Source organism: Limanda limanda, chromosome 6 (assembly GCF_963576545.1).
Source record: "Limanda limanda chromosome 6, fLimLim1.1, whole genome shotgun sequence".
NCBI classification, from domain to species: Eukaryota; Metazoa; Chordata; class Actinopteri; order Pleuronectiformes; family Pleuronectidae; genus Limanda; species Limanda limanda.
The window spans coordinates 21,459,679-21,469,490 of NC_083641.1; positions in this window are offsets into that span (position 1 = coordinate 21,459,679).

Here is a 9,812-nt window from a genome sequence, read left to right on the forward strand (position 1 = left end):
TATCTTTGACTATTAAACTAGCCAAAACCACATTCTACAATACTCAGTCACGGATTCAAAATTTTACTACAGTGAAATTAGTGTTAGATAAATTATAGAAGTAGGGGAGCTTAGGGCATTCACTAACTTATTCAGTACAGACGATACCAACCAGTTCAAACACCAGTTGTTACGAGCAACCAAGAGGCAATAACATCTAATTGCAAGCCGGCAAACAACTAATAATAACAGGCAATAGTGACTGAATAAAATATAAAAACAAATATAATGAAGTATACAATTCTCTTAAAGTCAAAATGGGCTCTGTCAGTAATACTTTACCACACATTTTGTATATGTTATCATTGCTGCTTGAGCATTTTGTGGTTTTACACAAAAGAGACTCGGTTTTATCCACTTTATATGAATATGTTTCACAATTTTCTGACTTTTTATCGATCGAATGATTTCTTTTTCAGGGCAAAATACCCAAAATCCACTAGTTTCACTTAAATAGAGAAGAAAATAAATAATAGGTTCAGTCTTCTAGCAAAAGGTGCTGGATAGATAGAGAGATAGGAAATTAAGGTGTTCACTAGCTTATTCAGCATTGACAATATGAACCAAACAACTGAAGTAATTTGTTAAAGGTAACTGAAGCAACACATACGCATTAATATCTCATAGCAAGATAAATACACAACAGGCAACAGTGACTGAATTAAGAAGAAATAATCAATGAAACAAATGATACATTCAAAATGGGCTCTGTCAGTACAACTGTACTATATATTACACTATTAGATTATAATGGATGCACTAACAGGCTTATATATACTTTAAAAACATGGATTGTATTTTATATGCTCTTTCTTAACCCTAAAATATCCCCTTTTGCATAATAAACTTTAACTGCAGATGTCAAATGAATGTAGAAAAGTTAAAGGAAAAATATTTCACCTTGAAATGTGGTGGAGTCGAGGAAGTACACAATGGTATAAAACTAGAAGGGCACTTAGAAGAATGCATACCACCGCCAAGGCCAGTTCCCTCATGAAACCACATTTATTTTCACTAGATCCAGATCTTTTATTTTAATTACGGCACTCATAAATGACATTCCCCTTGTCAAAATGTAGAAAAATGCGATGTTAAAGAAAGTGACCAAAATGTCCTAGATCCGACCTCAGGGCTGGAAACAGAACCTCATGGGCAGAGGTAATTAAAATACACTTTCTACTATTATAGCCTGCTTATGTGGTACAATATACCAACATATGTGTGTTTATAAGTGACAATAGAGATAACTCAGGGCTCAGCCTAAATTAGTTCTTCTACAAGGGCAGCATGTCCTGACATCAACAAATACCTCGACAATACCCGGTGGGGCTGTTACTCTTTTCTCCGTGTAGCCGTTTCTCTGACACCTTCCAAGAGACTGCTGAAGTACAGTTGGCATATTCGTCAAAAAAAAAAGAAGAAAAAACACACACACACACACCCACACGGATAAACAAGCTGCGATAAAAGCAGGTGGTGCTTGTGCAAACAGTATTAGGTCGGACAGTGATTCTCAATGACAGTCAGCTTATGATGATTTCTATTTCTGGTCTTAGATATATTTTGAAATCCAGCAAGGGTCAGTGACAGGAACTGGTCATTATCACCACTGTGCCCATGTGTTCCCATGTGGTGACACTTCTGTTATTCCCTCACTGGTGCACGCTTGTTTGTCCTCCATAGGCATATCATCTTATCCACTGACTTCGTTTATTTTATTCTTGTCCTCTGTTTCCTTGGCACATAGCAGCTCCTGGCCGTCCTCGCTCTGTGAGGACGAGCTGAATACACGCCTGAATCGGTGCCTTGTGGTGCCACTTTGTGTTACAGTTGTGCTAAAGAATCCACACTTTCACGTTTCAAATCCCCCTCCCTTAGCTCCAATACAGCATTGATCCCACTCTGGATGTACCCTTGGAAGGTATTATGTATTCCTGTTATGTGCCGCACTGCCACAGCGGACTCTTGTGAAGAGCAGATCCTCTGTGGAGAGCATATGTATCAAATGGCTGAACTTAAAACCACTGGAGATGGATTACTGACCGGCTTATGGAAAGGAACCATATCTGAGACAAACAATGGAGACTTTGAAATAATATAATCAAATAACAAACAATTAATTCATTTAAATAAACTATAACACAACAAGGCAAATTTAGATTTTCTAAAAACAAGTATATACACACTCTCTTAACCCATAAATATCTCAACAGCTACTTGGAGGATTTGGCCTGGAATGTTCTGCAGGCATTCAGGATCCCCAGGGGACGCATGGTAATGACTTTAGTCCTGCTTCTCCTCCTCTGGTGCCACCGCTAAGTTGACATTTTGGGGTTTTACTGGATTGTCTGTGCAACTTCATGGGAATCCATCCAGAGCATGAATCTTAATGTCTCTGGTGGTTCCCTGACATTAAATCTAGAGCCACCAGCAGGTCAATATTTCTTCTCCCATTCAGCGACATAAATCTCAGAGTTTTACAGGATGAATTGAAAACGGGATTTTGTGCCATTGGGCAATATTTTACTGATTGGGTGACATTAGCATTTAAGCTTAAAGCTATGCTGTTCCAAGCATGGCAACAATATATACTCCTTAAAGGTTATTTTTTATTCGAGCACAACTAGCTCATACCGTGTGATGTCAAACCTGTTCATAGTTGTTATGAGCGGCTGCACTTGAAGGCTGAGTGAAAAGCCTGGTGTCATAGAGAGGAGGGAGACGTGGCCTACATTTCCAGACAGTCGCTGCTATAAGACATTCTCATTGTGTTGCATTTGATTGTTCGCATGAAAAGTAGGAAATGGTTGTGTCCAGAGAATTAAAGGTAGAAGAGAGAGGGGCGATCAGACTCGGATCAAAATCACAGCGTGACGTGGGAGTCGTCAGTTTCAGAAAGTTATAGAGATGATCGGCCCTTTTACTTCATTTTAATTTTCCACTCCTGTTATTATGCGGTATTTTGTATTTTCATGAAATATTTTTCCAGGTAAAGTATTATGTCTTACTTTCTGTTTTGTGTGCCATTCACCAGTAAAAGCCAAATTCCAACTGATGCCTAATGATAATGATATAATTTCACTACCTGAGAGAATACACTGGCCCTTTAAGTGTTGTTAAACATAGCCTATAACCTACTGAATGTATACGCGACCCCATTCATCATTTTGTAAGTCAAATACAAAGTACATATCCAATGTGCACCTTCTCCTTTGTGACTAAAGCATCATTTAATTAACAAAATCAATTGAGATTTATTACCTTTACGGTCCGCACATAAATAAATCTGCTGTAGAAATAATGAAAACTTTGTACAGCTCTAATTGATATAGAAGACACCGGTCCAAATTCACTCAAGGCTGTAATGCTTACACGAGAGAGTAACAACCGCGGGATGAGGCAGCAACGACTTTGTGTGATTCACTGGAATAATGGACCCACGCGGCTTCAATTTGACACACTTCACAGGAAAGCCTGCAAAAAGCCGGTTTAGGCAGAACTTTTGTCAGGTATTATATTCATATATGCACTACAGGTTGTCTGAGCCGCACTAATCTGGTCTCTGGGTCAAAAAAAAAGAACCTCCCAATGGAAATGCATTCCCAGTGGCAGTGTAGCAGCAAATGCACATTACGGTGTGTGGATTTATCTGCAGTCGCGTTTTTACCAAGTTCCTTTATTTGCTCTCTGTGACGACTGAAAAAACAAAACAAACCAAATGTTGTCTGTATCATCTGGATCTTGTTTTACTTTAGGTTATGTTGTCATTTCTCATGTATTTTTAAATGTAATCCTTAACTTGAGTGTGAGGATAACCCACTGCGGGCCCCTAGAGGCTGTGAAAGGATTTCTGACCATCCTCACACATTACATCTGTACGGCACCATTAGGAGGACAAAGCCTGTCTCATTCATTGATGCCACTTCCTATTGGGGACAGACACAAAATGAGGAAAACAGAAAGGAAACAAATTACTCAGGGGGGAATAAAGTGGCGTCATACACGTAGAAGACAACGTCGGAGATGTCAAGAGAGTTTGTGGGGATAAGAGCTGACGTGGGGGGGCTGTAAACACCATCATGTGTTCTCAGCAGCAGAGTAAATACGTCACTTCCTGCCTCCGTCTGCTGCACCCAGCTGCGCCACCTCTCACCTGAATAATGCAGAGGATTTGAAGCTGTTGTGAACTCGCCTGTGCTGAGAACCTCCCGCTGTGCTGTGCATGAGTGAAAGGCAAACCGCGGGTAAAGTCAGCAGCCAATTCTCCAGATTTTAGCCCGTCGGTGATGTCTGAGAGCGGCGAGAGAGAGTGACAGCAGTTCCAACCTTTCATTGATGTGTTGTTGTAATGGGTGATGCAGGGTGGGGAGGAGGGGGGGAGTTAAATTGGAGTGCCGTGTGAGATATTTTCAAAGATTTTACTCTGCTAACGTTGATATATTCTTTCACCTTCTAGTCTCCTTGATGCATCAAGTCTTCATTAAACTGACACCAGCTGCTGCCTGAGGCCTCTTTTCACCAGCTCCCAGAGAACGTCCATCACACCGGCCCCCTGCCTGTGTGATGGAAGTTTTCAGTGGTTCCGATAGTTTAGGATTATTTTATTAAATACCACATGAAAGCTCAGTATTATCTGCAGTAGGGCCTCGTGATATGTTCGGAGCCGCTTTACGTTCCTGTTTTTACATCACTTTTGAGGTTTTTATCAAACTAATTAGCAAATTATCAAAGTACCAAAAAGTCAAAGGATAATAATAGAAGTATCTACCACACACATGGTCTCAGGGGGTTGTGGCCCCCTGGTAGAGCCGCGGCCCGCTTTGCCTATAGTTGGCAATCCAGACTTGTTTGAACTGCATTCAAGTTAAAGCTGTGTGCTAATAACTACATTAATTAAATTACATACATAAAAAGCATAGAGATCTTTAAATCACTGAGAGCACATGAGTATGCTACTACAGCCTCGCCCCTGCTCCCCGTCGCCACACCCTCACAGCTCGCCTGCAGCTGAGGAGCCTTCGGATTGGTCTCGTGGGTTTGTGACATCACAAACCCCGGCTGCCCTAATCTGTTCACAGTGCCATTTGTTTACTGCCGTTTTAACTTGGAAATACTCAAACATGTCCCTTACTGCTTATTTCACATAAATATAGAATTCATCATTAAAGATACAAGGGGGACATAAACTACTCACTGGAGGGGGACTTAAAAGTTTACTCAACCTTCCTGTAAAGTTTGCAGCTTAATCAAACAAATAGGTCTGTGTAACCATGATAACAATTCATCATTAAATATCCCATCATGTTAGGAAAATAAAAATGAATACCCGAGCCTCCGTTTTACATCTCAAAGTGGACACGTTTAACCTGCTGTGTTAGAAGTCGTTTTTAAAAAGCATTGATATGAATGATTCCCCCGGTGAATTGGATGTTTATTTTCCTTTTCTACCTCCAGTCACAGTTGTTTAGAGAAATGGGGTCAATGGCTTTAAACCATGACATATCTGTATAATTAGTAATTATATCAATGAAATGTTTAGAACGACTGCAGATAAGCTCATGCCGCACTTTGCGAGTCTCTAATCACAAACCTGTCAGGCCTGTTATTTGAGAAAGACACATTTAGCTCTTTCTTATCAGTCCTATACTTATTATCTATAATTTTCTGAGCTGTGCTGAGCACAAAGTGAACTGAATTATATCCTGTGAATAAAACTGTAAAACCTTTACTCAACTATGGAAAGTCAGTGTTAAGTTGTTGAAGTATTTCAAACTTGGCAAATAGAATAAGACTATGAAGAATCCTACCAGCCAGTGTTAATGGACAGAAGGAAGAAGAAGACCATGGGTCCTTTGTGCTTATTTAGTTTCCGGACATAGTTAATTAGTAAATTTGATGAATTCGCTGCTGAACCATATTACTGGCCAAATGCAATCAAGTCAGGAAAAAAGTAGCGCCTGGAAAATGACACCAGAGAGAATTCAGTGGGATTGAGCTGAAATAGCTTTTTTTGTTTGTTTTTTCCATTTCAATGTGTAAAATGTGAATTTAACTCAAGTCCCAGATCAAGCAGTTTCCATATTTTCAGCTTCTCCCAAAACGGCTGCTGCTGCGGCGGCTGCCATATTCACTGCACACGTCTGTTCAGTGCAGAGAATTGTTTGTATAAAACTCCTGCTTTGCATTTGAATAAATTCTTAGAGATTTTAGAATCAGTGCCCAGGTTTGATGTTTGATCTGAAAAAGAGAGGGCAGCGCTGGAGCTCGTGTGTTTACGTCTTTGGTTTCATCCTCAGCCCCGGCCCATTTCTGTAGACTTTCCTTATTTACTCAGTGTTTGCGTGGGTTTCCTCCAGGTGAGCAATCATTCATGAAATGGATTCAAAGAAACGAATGGATCCGGGGCTAATTAGTGGAATACCAAACAAATAGTATGTTCTTTTTCGGAACGGCAAACATTAGATGTAATTTTATGTATTGAAACTGACAGTTATGGTGAAGGGTCTGAGAATAATGCAGCTATAAAGCACACAATATTCAAACACTACCTATCTATAATACAGTCCAGACACTAACACAGACCATAATCTTGGACATCTGGGGAACCGGCTCACTGACATTATTGCACTTCAATATAGCTCTGCCCATGTTGCTTGTCCATTAGACCCAGGCGAGCTCATTGTGTTGCCAGGATCACTTATTACATCCCAGCCTCATGTGCAGCTCCTCCTACTCCTCACTCTTCTCTGACTATGAGCCAGTGCAAATTACAGTAACAGCTTGGACGTGAGTATAATCTCAAGTGGTGCGAGCTGGGCTCCATGGTGAGGCATGCGGGCAGATGGAAGCGGGGACTCTGCCAGGCCTCTTTAGGGGCTCCCACTCTTTCTTCAGCACGCTAGACAATGGAGGAGCTGTGGCTCATAACCAGCTCCTCGTCTGCCACTATCATGCAGCCTACTCCCAATGCACTGTGTTTGGAAAGGGATATGAAGGGAAGGAGACTCCTGTCACGGCCTTGTTAAGACCAATGCACAGATGGCCACTTTATACCATGAGACTTGGGGAAGGATGCTCAGAGGTTCACGTGTAGTGAGATGAAGTAGAGGGAAGGGAAGCACAGTAGATGTGCTTCTGCATGTTTCTCTGCACAGCAAGAGGTAAAGCCCTTACCCCTGAGCTATGGTATTTATTTAAAAATATCTCTTTAAATAAACAACACTTTTTTATTTGCATTAAAGATCATATCATAATTCAATGGGAATTGTATTTACCACATTGGGAGAAAAGCTTTGATTCTCTTAAAAAAGCGGCATATATTATTCATTAATGAAACTCCACCGAGTCCACCATTGCTTCTCAAATGATCCTCATGAGTCCAAACATACAACAGCCATACAATATTCATACAATATACACAACAAAGTATAATTAGTGTAAGCCTAGCGTAAATATACTGTGGGTTTGGTGTCGCCTCAGGGAGAATAATTTAATTTCAGTGCTGAAGTAGTTGAGCATGCATCCGTCTGTATTGAGGAACTTTTGTCCTCTTTTGTCGAGACTTTTGTCGAGACGGACACGTTTGTCCTGCTCTGTAATTTCAAATGCCCTGCTGACTTCTGCCAAAGTGAATGAAATGATAAATTTATAGGGTAAGAAATGCATGAGCAGAAAAAAATGAATTGTCTGTGGCTACGACTCCCTTTTGAGGTTAAGAGCCTCTCAGCACTGCGGTAAAAGTTACACGGAAATGTAATGCACCTTTTATTGTGAGTGAGTGAGCTCCAGGCTTTACAAATGCACGACAACACAGATCTGAGGTTCTCTGTTTCGCTGCTGTGGGAGAGAAGCTTTATTTACGCTCACAAACAGTGCAACTCTTGCCCATTAACGTAAATGGATTCTTAAACTCAGTTCTGTTGTGACTAATGAGGAGGCTTATGAAACAAGGCTCCACCTCCATGTGTCATTAAACATACCTGTGCGTTTTTAATAGTGCAATGCTGCAAATCAGGAAGCTCCGGGTGAAACATATGTGGCTCAGAGAAGTTCAAACATCACCTCCCTCCTCGCGCACACAACAACAACAACAACACGGCACAAAAGAATATGATTTATGAGGAAAATAACTGAGTGTGAGTCAGCTGTGTGTCAAGATGTGGCTGTTTAAGTGACTCAGTCTTCAATGTCTTTCCAACCCTGAGAGCATCTGCACTAACAAAAAGAGATCTGACTGACTGAGGGAGAGAGGGAGAGAGAGAGAGAGACAGAGAGAGAGAGAGAGAGAGAGAGAGAGAGAGAGCGAGAGAGAGAGAGAAGGCAGCCAGACGCAGAGCACGACTCCCCTGAAGCGAAGCATCTATTGTATCTGACTTGTGCTCGCACGCAGGTGTGTTTTGATTTTACCACTATTATTTGAAATATAGCCTCAGCTACGCCATTTCAAATTCCCAAAAAGAACCAACGACTGTTAGTCACAGTCGTGCAGATGATGCGGCGTGTGCAGCTTGTTTATGTGGCTGATTAAAGCGACAGAATGGGGCACGGAGATCTGAACAGGGCTCACATGTGATGTGAACCTCAAGAAAGCCCGGAGCCGCTGCTCCACACCACCCGTCACTGCCTCAGACACTTGGTATTCCAGGAAACACTGACTGCAAGACTCCTTACAATCACTTTGACAAGAGGAGCAGAGCACCAGACAGCGGAGGGGGGGGGGCATGTGAGCACAGCGCCGCCACTGGAATTCGGAATATCCGAGAGTAATAGCTTGACCTCCTCCTCACTCTCCCCTCGATCCCTGATTAGAAACATGTATTCACTGCGTACTTACTGACGGCCATTTTTTCACTTGTACTACCATCATTTTGTGCGATCCCAGATGAACTGGTGGGGAATCCTGTTGTTACGCCTCTTATCGCCCTCAAACTTGACAACCAGGATTAAACTACACTCAAGAGAACAGCTGGGCACGGCTGCCGGATGAATACATATGGGCCAAAATTGCCGTACTTTCCAAAACTCAAATTGCTCCTATTTGATGAGATTGGTGAAGTCAGTTCTCTTAGAAACGGTTTCATTTAACTCTGGGAATTATTTGTCTTTTTTAGGACAGAAAGGGAACGAGGTGACTCACAGTGCAGGAGATATGCAGAGTTATGCAGGGTCCATGACTGGTGTAGATGCTGCTTGTTAGACGCACGATGAGGAGGAGGGGAGGTGGGGGGGGGGGACGGGGACGACACAGAAGGGAACAGCAGTTCTGTTCCACGCAGTAGCACAAGCTGGCTAATTAGCATTGCCCTGCCATTCCCTTTGAACCAGCAGAGGACAAGTGGGAGCCATCATATTTCTTTGTTCTCAGAACTGGGTGATTCCCCCCCTGGCTGCAGACACCACAGGGGTGTGACCACAGCGGGTCAGAGGTGGACAAAATAAGCCCACCTCCCACAGCCTCCCTCACTAAACCCTGCCCAGGGGAATTATCCGGCCCTTTCCCGAAAACTACGCCCTCAGCAGTGTACACTAACAGGCTGCATGCTGAATCCAATATAGTGCTTAGATGCGGAGCGGTGACATTTTCGGGGACTCAAACCTTCTCTGAGCCCCCAAGTCAGATGTTTGGGGGGGGTGTACAGGTACCTACTGCACTTCAGATGCACACAATTATTCTTGGCTGACTGCTCTCTGAAGACAGAGCACGGATCATTAGCTCTGTCCTCTCGTGCGCTGGGTTTTAATTAATAGTTTTGTGCTATATGATGTACAATTTT